Raw genomic sequence first — 20,935 nt, 5'->3', positions numbered from 1 at the left:
TTTCAAAACAAGTGCAACTGCGTAGCGGCAGTCCCTGCCTATAAGAGACTATGCATGTACTCCACGTAGTTGTGGTTCCATTTTGCATGCACTTCACGTAGTTTAGTTTTGACTATGAATTTTTTTAGGGGGTGAGGTATAAAGTCATGAAAGGTGGGAGTTGAGTCAAGTTTATATCAAAACTAACAAGATGGCAGTGGGACAACTAGTCTATTACATAATGAATATTCTATCTTATATCCTGGAGAATAATCTAATTAAAAATTTGTATAAAAATTTATATACAAAAAGAAAAAAAATACTTAATATATAATTATTTATCTCTTTTATAAATTTATACAAATAAATAAATAAAAATAATTTTAAAATTACCAAAAAAACAACATTGTACCATAGCATAAACAACGTGATAATATTATAGTAACGAGAATTCATTTAATATCACTCACTCGTTGTCATTACTAAGAGTTTAATGGAATCCATGAATTTATTATTCACTAAGAGTTCTAAGCAACTGTACATATTTTAAATAAATTTATATTCCATAAATGTCAACAAGGAGAATAAGTTTTGTATGATATGTTTCGAAATGATATCGTTCTCCCGGAGGCACTTTTAATATGTTTTTAAAGCAACATCACGACCTGAAACAAAAGAAAGAGAGCCTTTACAGTTACTACAGAAATTTTACGTGGATCCAACCTCTTTGATGTTGACGTGGCACTTTTTGGTTCCGTGGAGAAAGAAACTGTGAAGTGGAGAACAAACGCCCTACCCATCATGCAGAGGCCCATGAGTTAAGTATTGCGTGAGTGAAAAGGACACATCCTATCAAAAGTTTTAGAAGATGGTCGCTGAGTTGTAACTCTATACATATGGCGAACATGCATGAGCCGTGTCCACCATTGACAGTTGTAATACACAATACGATATCAATGCCTGAATCAACAACTTCATTGTTGTTGCCATGAGCCCAATAAAATGTCACCTGAAACAGGAGATGGGTTACTTTACCTTTCGTCCATGGAAAATGCTAGAGAAGCACTCCAGAAAATTCGAGCATAAAATCTAGAGAATCCATGAGTTCAGCTGGAGAATAAAACAACCCAGCTGAAGAATACAACAGTCCAGATGCTTTTGGTCCACTCCTGCCGAAAAGATAATTCAGGCCAATTTGGAAGCAGTTCCAACCCAGCTTCAACTGATTCCAGCAGTTCTAGAATTACACCATATGTACCTCCACACGCTAGAAGGGCTAAAACTACAAATTTGGAACGATGGAAATGCCGAAAAGCTTTGCAAATTCAGAGATAGTGACAAAGCGTTGCAAATTCAGAGACAGTGACAAAGCGATACAATGCCAAAGTATAGATGATTATTTCTTGGAATCAATTAATGGGTTATTGTGGAATCTGTATGTGAAAAACAGGTTGCAACCTACACCTGTAGCTTTTGAACTTTTAGTTTGTACAGAACATTATTCACTGGTAAGAACTTTTATTTACTGGTGCTTTTGAACTTTAGTTTGTACAGAACATTATTCACTGGTAAGAACTTTTATTTTCTGGTAAGAACTTTATATCAAGATTAACAAGATGGCTGCGAGGCAGCTAGTCTCTGTGAAGAGAGCCTTTACAGTTACTAAAGAAATTTTATGTGGATCCAACCTCTTTGAATATGACTCATGAGGATCCACATAAAATTTCTGTAGTAACTGTAAAGGCTCTCTTCACAGAGACTAGCTGCCCCTGGACTACTCTTCTTTGCATCAGAAAAACCCTTTACCCCCACGGGCACCAAAACTTTGTCTGAATTTTTCTTGCTGGAATTGCCCTGATTAGTGAAGCTAATTGCATCACCTTGGGGAGGATTGTTAATCCCTTTTCTATCAACCTTTACTTCTTTTATCTCCTTTGAAACTTTTGGGATCTGGTTAATGGGCAGCTTTTCTAGTATTCTCCTCGACTTTCTCCGAGAACCAAGCCAAAGAGATAACATAAAGAGAATTAAGAAAATGAATGTTCCAACAGCCAAACCAATCAGGACCCAGAGTTTCATCCCAAAAATGGATGTCTTCTTGGATAACTGAGCATTCAAGAACCCTCCAGACGACATTTTTAAAGTCTAGTTCCACTGCCAGAGAACAGTAATTTTCAGGCAAGGAATAGGAAGGTAACAATCAATGTTGCATTAAACCAAGCAATGAAGTAAAATGAAATCATCATACCACGAACGTTCTATCAGTGCCAATTGCCAAGGTAAACAACTAAATTCCCCAGAAGCGCAGCTTGCATCTGCAACCAAACTAGACAGGACACACACTAAACCCATGTTTGAATGCGAACCTTTATAAATATCCCATCACCAGCCAAAATTGCTTTTACAAAATTAAATCTGTGTTATGGTCGATAGGTTTTCACCGATAATAATCTGAAAGTAGAGCTTGTCCGTTATGGACTTTTAGGGAACCTTACTTCAACTTTTAAAACTTACTGCAGCTACATTGCAAGAATAACAATTTATAGGTATAAACCAATTTAGTAGCCCGTGCCTGCACACCCAAATGCTTTTGGCAGGCATAATCAAATGACACTTCCTAATTAAGTATGCATGGTAACGATCTAACCCTAATCAGTAAAAATAGCATTGGCTATGGTTATGCGCAGAGGATAAAAAGAATTGACAATTGAGTTTAAAATTGTGGCTCTGCTACCTGTAAATTACAAAGCTGAAGAAACAATTTTTCCTTGAATAACGAATCCAAAACTAGGCTCTTGCATTGTTGGGGGCATGGGGATTAACAATGTACAAGCAACAGTAATTAAAAGACGAAATTCAGCACCATAATATGAAAAAAGATTGCAATTTCGGCAATTGAAAATCACCTCTCAGATATGTGGATTACTCGGGTGGTCGTGAAATGAATGACCGTGCTTGAATTAAGAAACTCCCCTGAGAAAAATATCCCATAGTGCCCAAAGTCTCTGTATTCTGCCCTAATTGCCAGGAACCCCTGAAACATTTGCTAACATGCGCGCATGTATGAAAAATGTGTTTGCTAACCTGAATGAAGATAGATAACCTGAATGAAGATAGAGGGCGGTGGAATAAAGACATGTCGACAGCTGTAAACAATCGTGTCAGTGAACAATGACAAGTATAAGGGTGCTGCGTTCATGCAAGGTCCACACGCCAATTTTGAAACTTAGGATAAATTAAGTTGCCCACACCAAACTAACATCGGGGCAAGTGATGCGGGCAATAAGAGGGTAAATACAAAACTTTGGCTAAATTTTTTTACACAGAAACTGCCCAACATAAACTTTGGTTAAATACTAAATAACCGGTACAAATTTACGGTCAACGCATGAATTAATAGTCAGTCAACCGGCTAATAGTCCCTGCGCTGCCGTAGGCAAGGACTAATAAGGCTATCAACGCTTTCGATGGAATGACTTTGTTAAAATTGTGAGTTTTCCTTTTCAAAATAAGGCTATCAACGCTTTCGATGGAATGACTTTGTTAAAATTGTGAGTGGATATCCAAATATGATTCAATATTAAGTAAAAAAAAATAGATGTGAATTTTCTTCACTCACACTACTCTTATTTCTCAAAAGCTTTCATTATTTATGAATTTGAATCATTCATATTATTTTCTATTTCTAAATTATATTTATTTTATTAAACTATCATTCATATATATTTAATATATATATATATATATATATATATATATATTAATGATTATTATAGTATTTTGATCTAATGATAAAAATAGATATACATTTTTTCAATATTTATTATAATATTTTGATCAAGTAATAAAATAAATATTCTAATTATTATATTAAAAAATAAAATAATAAAATACATATTTTCAAAAATAAATATATAATTTCAATATTAAAATAGTTGGATTATTATTGTTATTATTATATAATATTTTTTGTTAAATATTATTCAAAATGTTATCTTTATATATAATGATTGAAATATGAAAAAAAAACTAAAATACCAAAGTTATTTGTGGTTTTTTAATTGAAGGGTAATTATGTTGACGGAATGTGGAAATCTATGTCATATTGTTAATGGTAAACTATGCTAAAGAAAATGGTGGCTATTTTAAATATTTTTTTTTAAATTATAAATTTTAGATAATGGTTTATTCTAAATATTTTTGAATTATTTTTAATTTGAATATACAAGTCACAAGAATTATACATTTTTTTTTTAATTTACAATATTGAAAAACGTTATAATGAAAAAGATTAAAAGTTATAAAATCGTTGTAATATTTAAACTTCTGGTTTCATTATTTTCTAGAATTTATTTTTAAGATTTATATTTGAGTAAAAATAGATTAATTCTATGATGAATTTGTTATTGAATAATGTTTGAGAGATAGTCTAGGTAGTACCAAAACATAATTTAATAAGATGCATGTTTGAAATCATATTAATATAGTAGAATTGAAAGTTTAGTTTATTAGAAAGGGCCTCATGATATGTTATATTTTAATATTGTTGATATATTAATTTGATTATCTTATTTTATATTTTAATAGCTAAGTTGTATTGAAATTGTAGTAGATATTGTTTTTATTAAAACAAATAATGAAGAGACAATTTAAAATAATACAAAATATAATTATGTTCATTTCCTAATATTTGTGCACTAATTAAATGTCTAATCTAGAATGGCCTTAAAATTTAATAAAAAATGTAAGTATATAATATTTTAATATACACTATAACAAAATACAATACAGTGATTTTGTTTTACTTTATTATTAACACTTATATTATTAAAAATTATTATTTAATTTATAAAATTTCTAAAGCAATTTATAGATTTTATTAAAATTTAAATAAAAAAATTTATTCATTTGTCTATATTTCTATATATATAATTATATAATTTTCACAAATTATCTCGAAATTGAATACTTAGTTGTTCTGGTTAATCAACGTTCTAAAAGTACTTCAGTCTAATTACCCATATGTTTAGTGATCTAAGAAGAAAATGGGCAAAAATAACTATCTAGTTTTAAAAATAATATATTATATTTTTGTTTGAAAAAAGAAAAAATATATATTATTTAATTTTATAATATAAAACAATATTTTTAGATAATAAACGAAATTTAAATAATTTTCTTAAAATATTATTTCAATTATACTTTTATATAATAAACGAAATTGGTTAGGAATGCAACCATTATTGAGGGTTAAAATCAAGTCCTTCAACTTTGTTTAATATCATCTTTTATATATATATATATAATTTTATTTTTTATTTTATTTATTTATTTATTTATTTTTTTCTTCTGAATTTAGACTAATTCTATTGATAAAAAATATGGTACAATCAAGAGAGACAGAAAACCGGCAACCGGAAATGATAGGACTATCAACCTCGGTTCCGGAGAAGGAGTGAAACAAGCAAGAAGCTCCAACAAAAGGCTGGAAGCAAAAACACTGACTTCTACCCAGAATGGGCAGAAGCCTCAACACGAAGCTTTTTCCCTTTTCTTTTTTTGACTTCAACCCAACCATCCTGGGGTGAATGAGCAATAACAACTTGAAGATTGGGGATCTCCACAGGGAGGCCCTCCTTTTCTAAATCAGAGGAGGAGGTCAAATGAACGCGCTTCTGGGCAATGGCTGAATCGGAGGAATGTGCCAGACCATCGGTGGAAGGGACCACGGAAGGAGGGGCTTGATCCAATTCTGCATCGCTATCTTCATCTTCAGAGCTAGAGGAATCAGAATCCACAACTGGAGGTAGAGAGCAAGGAGCCCATCGTTTGGACTTGGGCCTGGAGAGGTTATCCTTATTCTTTTTTGCCGGCAGAGATGGGCAGGAGTTCTGCAGATGCCCTGAATGGTGGCAATGGCGGCAACGGAATGCAGTGTTTTCGTAATCCAGAGTCTGGGTCCAGACAAAGTCGTTTATCTTGAGATTGATTTGTTCTGGAAGTCCTTTGCTCAAATCTAGCTCCACACATATTCTGGCATATGTGTAGAGACCTTGACTCTCCCGCCAGGAATCTCCCATAAGGAAACTACCCAAGGTGTTGCCTATCGCTTTATAGACTGCCCAATGCCATAAGTGGGCAGGTAAGTTTGGAAGCCTGATCCATACAGGTGTCCTGGTAATGACAGCGGTTGCTGGATCAAAATCTGGGAACCAAGGAGTCAAGAAGAGCCCTGCAGTTCCCATGAACCAAGGGCCTTCTTCTAAAGCCTTTTCATAATGCTTACTGTTCTCAAATAGAACTATGAAGTATCCTTTTGAGCAGAAACTGATCTTACAATGATGAGTCCAATTTTCATGGATCCATGCATAGAGGTCCTGAGATCGCGGCCACAGTCCGTTAAATCTGCAAATGATGGCTCTTTCTGCAAATTCTTGAAGCTGGTTTGCAAGACCTTCATGGGTGATTTCAACAGAGGGAACTTCCTCTATCTTGTCAACCAAAAAAGGCCTAGGTTTAAGGGCTTCTGGGGGTTTGGGGTTCTCAAAATCTACTGCATCTTTGTAAGAGAAAGGAGGAGTAGAGAATGATTGTCCCGCTGCACCTCCTCTCAAACGAAGGGTTAACACCAAAGAGCTATTTCTGGTAATGTTGTAATAAGAGAGGGGAAGAAGGTCTTCAAGTTGTTTACCTTGAAAAAGAAGTCTCTGAAGGCTTGAAGGGAGCCCAAACCTCCTTTCTAAATCCAGTTTGAGATCCTGCACCAAATCTGAAGAACTGACCCATTGCATGATGGTTCTGCCAGTAGGATGAGAAATTTGGATCTGAAAGGAATCTAAGAAGTGCCTAGACACAGTGCCAGGGCCTCTTGAGCGTCCGAGAGCAGATCTACCATGGCGATGATAGGGAGGGGATTTCTCTTGCGAAAAAACCAGTCACTTAAAAACAGAGACAGATCCTTGTCCAGATTCGCCAGTCTTTGAGCATTGACCAAAGCTGGATGAGGGGCGCATTTGTTGTGTACTGCTAACCTTAATACCTCTGCAAGCATATCTGGCGAGATCGAGAAGCAGATCCGCTGCTTGCTTTCGGCAGAGATGAAATATGGAGCATTCCAGCCGCGGCATTGGGTTGAGACAGAGCCAGAGATCCATGGTTGAATCCTTGGCCTGTTGCTTCGGAAATTAAAATCAGCCCCATTTGTTGTCGGACTATAGTTTCAGAGCGGTTTCCTGTCATCGGTCTCTTTTTCTTTAGCTGTGGGAGAAACATCTGTGCACCGAATCACTAGATTTGGGGATTTTGCAGAGCAGGTCTTCGATCTCTGGATGCGAGTTGTAGCGATAGCCATATCTTAGGGTTTTCCTCCGCCGTTAAGTTAAGTGAAAGTTTATTCAATATCATCTTTAATTATTAATCTAGTGTATCTTTTTAATTAGTTAAATTATAAATCTGAGGAATAAAAACTAATAATGAAAAATTAAATTAAAATATATTGAATTATATTTCTAATCATCCACCAAGCTAGATAAAAAATTGATTTATGAGACATTTTTGTATTTTGGATAAGACACTTGACTCCATTCAAGGTGTATCACACATACCATTTCAACCAAATAAACTAAAAAATTATAGGCACGCAATTCACGTATACAAATAATTAGTGACATGTCACCACGTGGCTTTTGTTTCAATGATTTTTAAAATAAAAATAACATAATGGAAATATAACTAGCAATTGCCCCTAAAGGTGCAAAGATACACCAAAGGAATTAAGATTGGGGAATATCATCTTTGGTTTAACATATCCAACTATAGGAATTCATGACTTGTGTTTTGCTATCATGTTAGCTTTACAGTTAAATCTATTTTTAAGTAAGTTAGACAATGAAGTGATTTGTAGAAGGTTTTTTTTTGGAATTATAGGTATGATCTGATGAGTCATAGTAAACATTGAGGCTTTTGGAAGTTCCTCGTTTGAATCCTGTGTTTTCGGACGACTTGTGGCATAAACTCCATGTTTATTAAAATTGAGGTTATTTCCATTTCTGGTCATGATATCTGGTTTATGCCTAGTCTAAAATACATTAGCTTTTGGGGAGGGAGACAAATTTGTGCTTGATATCTTCAAATTTGTTCTTTTTTTTATTAGTTTGACATCATGTTAAGTCACCAAAATTTTGGAAATATTTCTTCTCTCACAACATTTCTTCTCATTTTAGTCTGATATTTATGGAAATTCTGTCAAATTGGACTTGATTGGATCTCAGTTTGTTATTATGTCTGCATTTTTTGGTACAAAAGAAAATTATTGACATTACACTACCAAAATTCCTTCTTAAGATCATGAAATATAAGCTAATAGAGTTTCGAAATGTGCGAGGGTCATGACCGAGTATTGTAGGTCACATGCTTTGGCAATTTGGGTTCAACTTGATAATCCTTGGACATATTTATGTAGATTATGCTTTATAAAGTTATCCATTTACTTCCTAGTTTTGTCTCAATGTTCCTTTCTCTACAATACCACCTCATTGGAAAGCAACCTAATAATATGCTTTTTTTTTTTATATTGTGAACTATTAGCTGAGACACAAAATACAAGCTACCCATTTAAGATTGACACACCAAACAAACTAACCATTTCAACACTAATATCACCTAGATAACTGGGAGAGTAGACATTGTTTTTACACACACACCAAATTTGTGTTGAGTATTATATTGAACAAATAATTGTATATAAATACATAAACTATGCCTTAAGATAAACTCAAAATCTTAAAGCATTAATAAAATGTCTAGAGTCAATATCTCAACCATACACTAAAATAGGAACCAATTCAAGAAAATCTCCGATATCTAAATAGATCTAACCATTAGAATCAATATCTCAACCACACACTAAAATAGGAGTCAACTAATTCGAGAAAATCTATTTTATCCAAATAAAATCCATAAACCTCTAAAACTTGAGATTCTCAAAATCTGAAAAAAAAAAAAAAAAATAAATAAATAAATAAATAAATATTGGGGTCAATATCTCTATAAGAATAAATTAATTAAAAAAATATCTTACATTCAAATAAATTCAACATTCTCTAAAAATCAAAATTCTCGACCTCTACAAATTCAACAACTGAATTGAGAGAAAATTCATTAAATATTGTATGAGTTATGTAATATTAGGTCAAATTAAAAACTCTCACATTCCTATCATTCCTATTCGTCCCAATCCTCTATGGCAGTTGATAGCTCTCTTTTAGGGTAGTTTTGGAGAAGAAATGTGAGAACCTCCATTATTTCACCATAAAATAAGATTATATAAAATATACCAAATATTGAAAAATGACTAGTTTCACATAATTGGTGGAAAAGAGGGACTGGAAGTACACATTTCCTTGGTAGAATGGCTCGTTGTTAACTCAATTTTTCTAGGCCAAATGCCTACTCACCCAATGTGGATCGAGCCATCCTTCATCACAATAGCCAGAGTAGTTTGAAGTCTCATCATGTGGATGGGTAATTTTTTATATATTTTTTATTTTATAAAGATTTGATTATGAATCTCATAATTTACCCAATATATTATAACAAAAATACTAATTAACTATTAGATAAACAATATATATTTATATTATAATAATAAATTTCACTTTTAGAAAATATTGTAATGTGGAGTATTTATATTATAATAATAAATTTCATTTTTATAAAATTTTTTGATCTACATATTTTTCTCATGAGATCTAAAATTTTGATTCCAATAGATTTCCATGCTGAAAACGAAGTTAAAATAGATGTGAGTAAATATGTTATTGAGACACACGACATTTTGGAACTCTAACACTGTAGCAGAAGGAATTAAAGTAAATGAAAGGGAAATCCAAAAGAATGGAATGAATTATTTAGGTCAACTGAATATGTATCGTACAAGAGGGAAAGCAGGAGGATTGGTGTCTCGTCAATCGAAGACTATTGGATATCCCCACAAGGAAATAACATCAATATATTTATCATCCTTCATCCTTACTAAATTTGAATCGACCATAGGCTCACTACTCCACAGAGCTGACTCACAGCAGATACCATAGGCTCATAGCTTTTCACAACCAACCTCCAAGCAGCCTTCACACTCAACCTCTACACCAACGTGTTAGAATACTAATCACGAAATTGTGTATGATTGTTCATGTGACAACAAACCCTATTCATATGACAATGAGTTCAATGTTAGTCGACAGGAGTCGGTAAGATATGAATTTTAGTCGATGGAGATCACTATTTATTCTTTGGCTCACACATGTATAAATAATGGTGTTTGGTAATGAAATAAACAAGCGCATGTGATGAGTTTTCATTTTTTTTATGGTATCATAGCTGAGGGTTTCAACTAAGTGTTTAGGTGAGTGTGGTGGTTACACCAGGAGCATCTTTGAGAAGTTGTGACATTGTATGAGGAGAGCCACCAATCACTATGAAGTCGACCAACCTGTGAAAAAATTGAGTGGCCTGTGTATGCTCCATGTTGGAGTTGTTGGAGAAAGAAACTGCATATCTAAGCGTTGTTTGATTTTGGGGTCAAGAGAATTGTTGTGATGAAGTGTCTTTGAGTGGTGAGAGGAGTCGTTGAGCTGCTGTATTAAGAATTGTCTGGAGGCGTTTTTGAATGTGTTGTGCGTAAAGGAGAAGGAGACTTGCAGAGCTTGAAGTGTTTTGTGTTGTGTCACTCTTTAAAATGAATGTCTTGTGGGATTCACAAAGGTTGGAGAGTTTACCTGAGAAATGACCTGTGTAATACATATGAGTGATGATGCGGTTAATTCTGATGAGTTTATGCTACTCTTGCTTGCTATTTCCTACTATATTGGATGTTGAGGGTTGTATTTGTGTGTGGAGGACGCTGCATTGCTAGTGGGAGAAGTTCTTGTTGTTTGATGTGTGTGAAGAAGTACACCAAATTTTTTCACTTGTGGTTATTGGGAGAAGTCGTCAAGTGTTCGGGAGGAGTGTGTGTAATGGTGTCACACTAGTTGTGGCTTGGAAAGAAAGCCACAAATATGAGGTTAAGAACGCAGGTGAGGGGTGAATAGTGTGACTGCGAAAAAGAACATGTGGAAAAGTAGGAAAATTGAGATTGATGGTTGTGTCAAAGCTCAAACGAACAAAGCATTTAGTACAATGTATAATAAAGCAAGGATCCACTATTAGGAAACAACGATCATACTAGGGGGGGTGAAACAGTATTAAGGCTAATTTTTAATTCTTTATGCCAATTTACTTTTCTTATTTAACTTGGCATTCATCCATATAACCAACAACAATATATAATGTGGCAACAACATTAACTCAACACACAAACATGCAAACCATAAGCATCATACACATTAGACATAGGTTTTTCACGTGGAAACCCTTTTGGGAAAAAACCACAAAGCTTGTTGTTATTATTGATGTAAATAGAAACACCTAATCTATTACATCAATCTGTTTGTGAGCACCCACTCATAGGAAGCACCAACTCCCTTTGATTTGTTTGCAAGAACCAACTAGTAGGAAGCACCAACTCCCTCTATCTCTAGACACATGTCCAGCTTATCAAAAGTAGCATATGAGGCACTGACCTCATGGATTTGTTGCAAACACCAACTTGCAGATCCTTGGATTTATGCAAGCACCAACTTGTAGGAGGCACCGACCCCCAAGCCTTCCTAAGCTCCACTAGAGATGGAAGCACCAACTTCTCGATTTTAGCCACCAAACCATACTCAAATAAGAATTAGTTGTTCTCTGTAGTTTGGAAGCAACTCTGCCTGATAACAACTTTTGATCACAACTCACTTTACTACACTTTTTAGCTCTCTACATCACTCTTCAACATCCCTTTAATTTTCTTATCATCAGTAGTCTCTCAACTCTCGACCTCTCTACTCTCCACAACACAAAGTCTGCTCTTGGCCTTGCTTCACATAGCATAGGCTGAACTCTTGAACTTCTTCTCTCTAAGGCACACACACATCCTTATTCACAGAGATTAGGAAATTTCCGCCTTTAACACAGAGCGTAGAAAATTTAGCCTTGTTTCAATGCTCATGGGCAACTCTAGGCCTAACGCACATAGAGTGCTACCCTTGGGGTCACTAATTTTATGCTTAGGCACTTTTGGCCTTTACTCACAAAACTGGCTCTCACCTAGCCTTTCATAGTAGTGCACTTACAAGCTCTTTTCTCTTGGATCTATGGAAACAATACTATTTTGCACCCCCACTTGCTCAATTGAGGTCATGGGTTTTGTTCCTCTGTTGTCTCCCCGATCGATGTTTCTACTCTTTCGATGCTGCCACACAATCCTCTTCGATCATTGTGCACTGTACTTCAGCGTGACCTCTACATGATGCTATCTGCATCAAACTTGATCTCTGCCACTGCATTCACTGAGAATGGGCACCTAACTAACCTTACTATCTTCTCCATACTAAGAATTAATTCTCAGTCCACCTGCTTACTCAAGCTAGGCACAATCCTCCCTGTCTACCAATCTTACATCACAGAGGCTCTCCATGTTGAGAATTTAATCTTATTCCACTTGCACACTCCATTGAGATTGTCCATGCCTATTCATGGCTCACAGTACTTTAACATGGCTTTTCTGTTTTTCATTTATTTACAATGCATGCACAGGAGGTCTTCGACCATTCATCCTATGACCAAACATTTGTTCCACATTTACTCCTGTAGTTTCCAACCCATACGCCATCAATACACCTATGTACTAAGATATTGGAGAATTTCATCGCAGCACCACAGTGGTGCAATGTTTCACATTATCGATTTCCGATCTCTAATATTTCAGCCCCTTTCGATTTAGCCCTCGTTGAATATCCACTATAGGACCGGGTGTTGTGACTGGGAACAAACCATATTGGAGCCCCCTATATTGGTGTTTTTCATTTGTGGCAAATATGCGAGAAACTACAAACCTGTCATCATCGATCTCCAATTTTTAAGCACCTTCCACTCAACCCTTACCACACACTTCTTACCATAGGATTGAGAGTGCTGACTGGGGGTTTGGCCTTAACGCGTTAAGTCTTTAAGAACTCTGTCGAGGGCCTTTTTCTTTTGTTAAAGCTTTGAGCCCTTGGTTTCTTGTGTGTTCCACAACCAAGGGCTGACACCATCAGGGCCTCCTTATCGACATTTTTCACTTGTTGTCCATATTCCAATAACCACAAATCGTTGATTTCTGATAGTCCCGTCTGTTTAGCCCTAGCCTTCAGTTCCGTAACACTTCACGACCGCGTGTTGTCCAACATCTCGACGATTTCCAAATGTGGCCAATGTGCCAACCATCACAAACCTTTGATCGTCGATTGCCGAAGTGACATCATCTCATGCCATGTGGCATATTCTGACCAGTGACACATGTCACTCAGATATTTCCCATTAGGCCATTCAAAACACCTAAACTTCCTACCACGTGTCCCTTCGTACCATCACGTCATGCTGATATCAATAGTCACGTGTCCCTTATTGAAACTAATCAAATCCTGCCGCGTGTCGTCATCAGAGCTTACCAAACCCTACCATATGTCCTTATCAGATCCAATCACTAGCTTCCATGTCTCCTTATCGAACCTAATCGGATGCCTCCATGTGTCCTCCTTGAGGAGAGATAAAGAGGCCCACCAACCTTTGTTTTTCAACGAGTTCCTTTGTATTTTCCTTTTTGGCTCTCCCAAAAATTTAACACTAGAGGCTGAAATCCCTGATTTGCTGGAGTTCTAATATGCGGGACCTCAGATTACGATCGCCGATTTTCCTGGATCGTCGATATGGCATGCCCTTCGATATGCCGAGACCTCCAATTTTCGATATCGCAAGTCGCATACGTAGTTGCGTTGCACCACTAATCCTCTAATCATCGATTGCGATTCGTTGGGACCTCCGATATGCAATTCATTGGGACCTCCCATTTTCCGAGGCCTCTAATTGTGATTCTCCAGGACCTCTGCACCGAGCCTTGAATCCCCTAGTCATTGATATGCTAGGATGGCTTGGCTTCCAATCTCTGATCTCGCTGCACCTCTGATTTGCGGGACTTGCGATATGCAGGATTATTCCCTTCTTAAGGCTTTAACACCCTGAAATTCAGTAGGTCATAACTTTTGATACATAAGTCCAGAGAAATTTCCAATGGACAAGGTTTGATTAGCCATTGATCCCATCTGATACCTCAAAATATGGATCCAACCTCACTGCCAATCTTTTGCTCCTGAACTTTCCAGACATCCAGGAATCACATCCGCAATGTGACCTTAGCATGAGGCCTGCATCTCCCATGGAATTTCATCCTGGGCCATCACTGTAATCATCTTTTTAGGGAATTTCCAATAAGCCTAATACTATGATGATTCTCTACATGAAGCCTGCAAATACCATGAGATTCTTCCTTGGCCATCACTACCAACATTTGTTGCAACAAACAACCAAGCTTGTCTGGTTGACATCAATGCCAACACTCATGCCTACTGTTAGGCATGACCAACTTCCCAACACATCTCCCCAGCCTGAATGTTGAAATCAAATTCCAACACACTTGCAGATGCCCTCACTAGGCCACTGACCGTCCACACAATGCCAACTATCCACCATCCACAGTTAAGGCTACTAGAAAAATCAACCGGAAGAGCCAAGAGTGGGAAGTTGAATGCAAAGAGATGGGTTGCATTGAATGATGGAAATACAAGAATAACCAGAAGGGATGAATTATGAACAAACTCTGTTGAGTGAAGAGTCATTGGAGATATGGAGACAGTGTTAAAGGAAAGTGGGTTTTACTCCCTGGTTCATGTAAACTCAAAATTTGGGTATTTAATCGTGAAATCTTTTATTTAATCGTGAATTCGTTGCAAGTAAGATTCAATCTCTTGGGAAATGAGAGCTATTTTTTCAAATAAATTGTGCTATGTGGAGCTCAGGGATGTGAAGTCTATTGAGAGACTACAGATTTGTGTTTAGAGAGTTCGATTAGAGGAGTAGCCAAAAGCGACAAGATCTTCTGACGTTTGCTAATTTGTGCAGGGATGTTGTGTGCTGAGAATTATTCTCTGTTGTGAGTTGAAGAGTACATTGTGGTGCAATGTCTAGCGAAAGAAATATGAAAGGTCGTGGCTTCAAGCCACTGTCAATCTGTGGGATCTATCCATTGACCATTGATATCTAGCCCACCCATTCTCTTTCAAATTGAAGAGTCATTATTGAAGAATCACAACAATCAAAGGAGTTGTGCCTATTATTGAAGGTGTGTGGCATGGCGTGGATCGATCTCAGCATGAGCAGTGAACGTGGAAAAACATGGAGGTGACTAGAGAAGTGTGGAGTTGTGTGCAAGTGTGTATCCAATAAGAAGATATCGATTGCTACATGTAGAGTTTGCAAGGAGCCTGAATTCATCGAATACATTCGCTCAACAGTCGAATGGTGTGGTGAGCATTGATTGTGAGCAAGTATCTTGTGGTCATGGGTTCGTCCTCCACAACGGGCATGATTGTTGTATAGAGGATATTGTTGTGAAGGAGGAGAGCTCATTGTTGCAAAACATTGATCAAAAGCATGGAAGAGGTGTTGTAGCGCAACAAAAGCATGGTGGAGACCTGTGTGGTGGGGTGAGAGAGGCTCGACTCTCGAGCTCAGCATGGATCAAACTAGCCCTGGGCATGAGGCTAAGTTTTTTATTACCGTTGTTGGGAATTTCGACAAAGCTATACAGGGTTTAGCATTATGCAATGTGAGTCATGCAACCATTGGTGATGCTTGGTGCTTGATGCCAACTATTTCTTTGGAACCTGCGCGTGGTATTTGTTAGATTTTTTTTAGAGAACAAGCATTGATATGTTGTGCAGAATTTGTGATGTATTGCAGGAGTTGAGTAAGGAGTTGCATTGAATCATCGATTTGAACTGACATTACAGATATCCTAGTGAGCATGAAGCTCACAGCGAAAGAAGTGGATGTGCGGATTTGTTGGAGCTGACAGAAAGAGCATGCCTATAAGTGACGAGTGAGCAAAGGAGACTCAAACAAACTCGAAGAGAATTGAAAGTGCTGAAGAGAAAGAATCAAAGGCAAGAGGAAGAATATGAAATTCTTCCACACACATAACCAAATATGAATCAATTAGAAGCTTGAAGAAACTAGTGAAATATTGAAAAGATTAATGTCAGTTCTACCATCTTTCTCGGGTAAAAAGTTTAAACTTTGAGAAATGAAAATTTAAGGAATGCTTGGTTTAGTAAATTTATGGCAATTTGTTCAAGAAACTTCGATAAATTCCCAAGATAAGAGTACAAGTGTAGTAACATTGCTTCTTATTATATCATCTCTAGATGAAAACACTTTGTCTAGTACTTTGTATGAATTTGGTGAAATATGTGATGCAACATTTTTTTGGGATATTCTTGAAATGAAGTACAACATGAAGTGGAGTGAGAAAGTTGAAGTTAAAGAAAGTGTTTTTGAAAATGATGATTGTGCTTTCAGTCTCATAATTGGTTATGAAACTGAATATGGAAACATTGATGTTGCAATGATGGATGATGAATGTGTGTCTGTAATTGACATTGAAACATGTGATGATGAAGAAACAACCATTGATGTAGAATCTGAATATTTTTATGAAAAAAGTCCCTCTGATACAGAGACGTATGAACTCAAATTTGATGAGAATTATGTATCTCATGAAGAGTGGTTCAGTATGATGCATGAAAAGCATTTTATTGATAAGTGGTTGTTTGGTGAGAAGAGATGCCTATGTCCATACACAAATCGAATGCAAGACAACATGTTTGCAGCAACAAAGTTTATTAAAGAGGTTGAAGACATGAAACAACCAACTATGAAAAAAGAGAAAGAAGAAGAAATTAAAGCTATCTTAAAAGAGCAGGATGACATGAATTAGTATGGTTCTTTTTATGATTTTTTATATAAATCTAAGTGTCGAGATATTGAAAGTTAGGAAGAAGCAATAAAACTTGAAGAAATTGCAAGCATTAAGGACAAGTCTTGAGAACCTACAACAATATCAAATACAAAGAATGCTAGCACCGAATGAAGATCAAGAAAAAAGGAGAAACTCCACTGCTGTTTTATGGCAAGAAAGGTGAAGATGAAATTGCACCAACAAATGTACAAGCATGGACTATTTAGCAAGAAGGCAAAACTAAAAGCTCTGTTTTCGAGTTGTGTGTTGTATCCAAATTATGTTGTAATCCTAGTTGAGACTTAGACCACTAAGCAAGTTAACATGTAGGTCGTGATTAAGGAGAGGTGTTAAAATACTAATCACGATGTCTTCTATGATTGTTCATGTGACAACAAACCCTATTCATATGATGGTAAGTTCAATGTCAGTAGGTAAAAATCGGTAAAATATGAATTTTAGTCGGCAAAAATCACTATTGATTCTCTAGCTCATACATGTACAAATAATGATGTTTGGTAATGAAATAAACAAACTCATGTGATAAGTGTTCATTTTTAATACAACAAGCCCTCAAGACCCCTCACTCTGATAACCATATCAGAAGAAAAAGTTCAACACAAAAACTTACTGATTTCATTCATAAACATTGTTATTTATACATGAATGAGCCGCATATTCAATAATGAGTCTCCAAATTGTTTTACCGACTATTTATTTCTCTCTTACCTACAATGCGGACAAATAGTTCTTCGTCGGCATATGAATAGACATCATATTTAATCTTTGCCTAAATGTGAACCTGCGTGCAAGATCATTGAATTTTAATGAACACTATATGAATGAATCACGTTGTATTCATTTTTAAACAAAGATATTTTTTTTAAAGGGTTGAATTTATTTAAATAGTATAAAATACATTTTAAACCATTAACAATTTTAATTTTGTTCACAGTGTGGCTAAAAATAAAAAACTTAAAATAATTAAATAACATTTTAGAAATATATAAAAATCATTATTTCCTTCACAATTATATCTTTTAATTCTAACAAAATTAAAAAAATTTGTATTCAAGCTTCTGTGATCTACAATGAATTAAACAAAGTTTTTCCGGAGATAATTTTTTGGCCTATGCGTTTCCAACCAACAAATGTGGTTCATCATCAGGACCAGATGTCCCTAAACGCATCGGCCAAAAAATTCTCTTATGTGATTTCTACCAAAAAACTTTGTTTAAAACCAATAATAATAATAATAATAAAATTATTAATCTTTAAGAAAATAAAAAACTTAAAATAATTAAACAAAACTTGAGAAATATATAAAAGTAAGTTTATTTTAATGAAAATAATTTTATTTATTTATTTAATTTTTTATTTAGAATTGGATAATATAAATTGGAGTGAAATTACAATTTTTTTTGTATCATTATCTGTGTAGGATACTAATTCTGTGTCAGTTCTCCATTGCCCCCTTTCCTTGGATCATTAGTGAATATCCATCTCAGTATAGAACATCTCCGTTGAATCCTTCCTTATATCTCTGGATTCTTGGGCGGTTTATAAGCCTCCTGGGCTAAACGTTAGCCCAGAATCTAAATTTTCTGATGGCCTCAGGCTCCTCCGGCTCCGCGCTTACCCCCTTCCCCGCACCCTATATCGTTGCCTCTAACGCACTAGGCGTTGGAGTTTTACGAACACTTTAATAAAAATATGAATTTCGAACATTGAAAGTAATGATATTTTTTAAAACTATTGGTAGTTATTTATTTACATTATATCAATTTTAAATGAGAAAATAAATTTTAAATAATTGCTTAGTTTTTATTTTAATTCAGCTGTCACATGGCAACATCAATCCAAAGAGCAGCAAGAATTTGTAGGGATATGATGCATGCTCGTTTCCTTGGCCATGAATCAAGTCACATTACCAGTCTTGTTATGATTTCTTTAACCCAAAAGATCGTAAAAGGAAGTCAAAGTGTTTATGTTGACTTACCTGAACTCCAAGTAGACTTTGTTGCCTACTTGTATGTATTTACACTTTTATAAATCTTATGTATTTAAACTTTTATAAATCACATTTTTATAGTGATAACAATTTTACATAATGGTTTGTTATTTTATAAAAAGTGAAAGAGAGATTTATAGGAAAGCGTATATATTTTAGGTTTTTTTTTTTTTTTTAAGATTTTATTGTGTGATTTTAACCAGAAATATATGTTCTTAATTTTCTAAGTTTATTTAAATTATAATTTATTTAATTTTGGAGAAAAATAATTTAAAATGTTTTTTTTTTTTAATCATACCAAAATTATTATATTATCATTGCTCTTGATAAGATAATTTTAATTTTTCTTTAAAAACTATATTAACGTCATGTTATATATTAAATTAAAAATTCCAATAATTATGTCGTAAGGCATTTCTCTTTAAAATGAACTCTAAATGCTTTTGTGTCTTAATCGTAGCCGTTAGATGTAATGTTAGACGATTGAAGAGAAATCAGTCATCTAATTAATAACTAATACATTAATGTTTTTTAAGGTTTAGTTAATAAATCGGTTTCTGTTATGTACCAAGCTTTACTCTAACGACCTCACTGAACCCGTCCTGCCTACGGATATCCGCGTTTGATGCAGAGGAGGGTGGGGGTGTTGAGGAGGGCGCAACGGAGTTGCTGCAGAGGAGGGCGGCGGACCTGCAGAGAAGGGAGAAGGGTTTTGACGAGGGCCGCAGAGGACGAGGCGACTCTTTCTTCGCTGCATGAGGGCCGCGTAGGCCATTTTTTCTGCAGATCATTTTGCCCTCAGAATATGGCGCCCTCTGCATATTATGGTGGTAGTTATGAAGTTTTATATATATTTGGGTCACTGTTATCTTAAATTTTACTTTATCTTTGCTGTTCGTGAAAACCTGTAGGTGTATAGAGGATTGATTCTACTCTGCGTAAGGAGAAAGCCCTACAAGTTACCTGTTGATACGAGTTAAAAACAGGTGTGTTAAACTAATGCAGAGTGGTGCCACCGTCAGTGTCTTGTTTCTGGTGAACAGACTCTAGAAATCTTAGATACAAACTTCAATATCTGTTTTCATCTGCTGGTTAATTAAGTTTTTTTTCCAAACTATTTTCCCCTGTAAAAAGATATTAGTCAATTTCCGTATCACAGTGAGGATTAGATTGTATGGATTATATTAGGTTTTTTTTTTTTTTTCTTTGCAGAGACTATTAATTTCCATAGCACTGTATAGATTATTTTGGTTATTCCTTGTGTTGTTTGGCTCTTGACCTCCTTCTCATGTTCGCCACAAATGCCTCTTGATAGTCTAAGGAGTCTTAGACGGAGAATCCATGCCTCTTGATAGTCTGAGTCTCAGACAAAGAATCCTCTGCATTTCTTGATATCCTTTAAGATTTTAATACCTTGGATGGCCCCATCTTGCAACCCATGATAAATATTTTCATAACATAAGAAAACCTTTAAATTCCTGCAAAACCTTCCCCGTGAGGATTAGATTGTGTGGATTATATTAGGTATTTTTCCCGCAGAGACTATACTACTTTCTAAGTTACTATTATAGCACAACTGAAATGACTTTTTTACTGTTTTGTCTACCCAGATAAAGATATTATTCACGAACTGATGCTTAATACATTTGGTTGAGATTTTAGACTCTTCAACAATGTGCCCTTATTTTTCATATACAACTAGCTGAATTCAGTTACCATTGTATCTTTCTTCCGTTTTGAAAACAAGCAACAATTCTGATTTTGCACAATTATTTCTCACTTCTCTGTTTACGTTTGTTTGTGTGATTTCTTTCAGTCTAATTCCTTTTCCTCCCTCTGAAAATTAAGCCAACCCCTATCTAATTCTTGCAAAGCAAAAATGAAGCTGGTATAACATTATAAATATAAATTGTTATGTTGGTGTGTCTTGCAAGTGAGTTGACATGGACAGAGTCTGATGGTTT

The 20,935-nt window shown here is 35.3% G+C and overlaps 1 long non-coding RNA gene across 1 annotated transcript; it reads right to left on the bottom strand.

Annotated features, from left to right (window-relative positions):
- Nucleotides 1-1,837: 1,837 nt before the first annotated feature.
- LOC149165783 (uncharacterized) lies at nt 1,838-2,265 on the bottom strand. Its single transcript, XR_016260350.1, has 2 exons — nt 2,228-2,265; nt 1,838-2,133 (listed from the first exon to the last, which is right to left on the bottom strand). It is a non-coding gene; the product is annotated as an uncharacterized LOC149165783 (long non-coding RNA).
- Between the last annotated feature and the right edge of the window lie 18,670 nt (nt 2,266-20,935).

The sequence above is a fragment of the Pinus tabuliformis genome, chromosome 5_1, assembly GCF_031772625.1.
Source record: "Pinus tabuliformis cultivar Carrire ecotype Pingquan chromosome 5_1, CPIR1, whole genome shotgun sequence".
NCBI classification, from domain to species: Eukaryota; Viridiplantae; Streptophyta; class Pinopsida; order Pinales; family Pinaceae; genus Pinus; species Pinus tabuliformis.
This window is presented reverse-complemented; position numbering and strand designations above follow the sequence as displayed.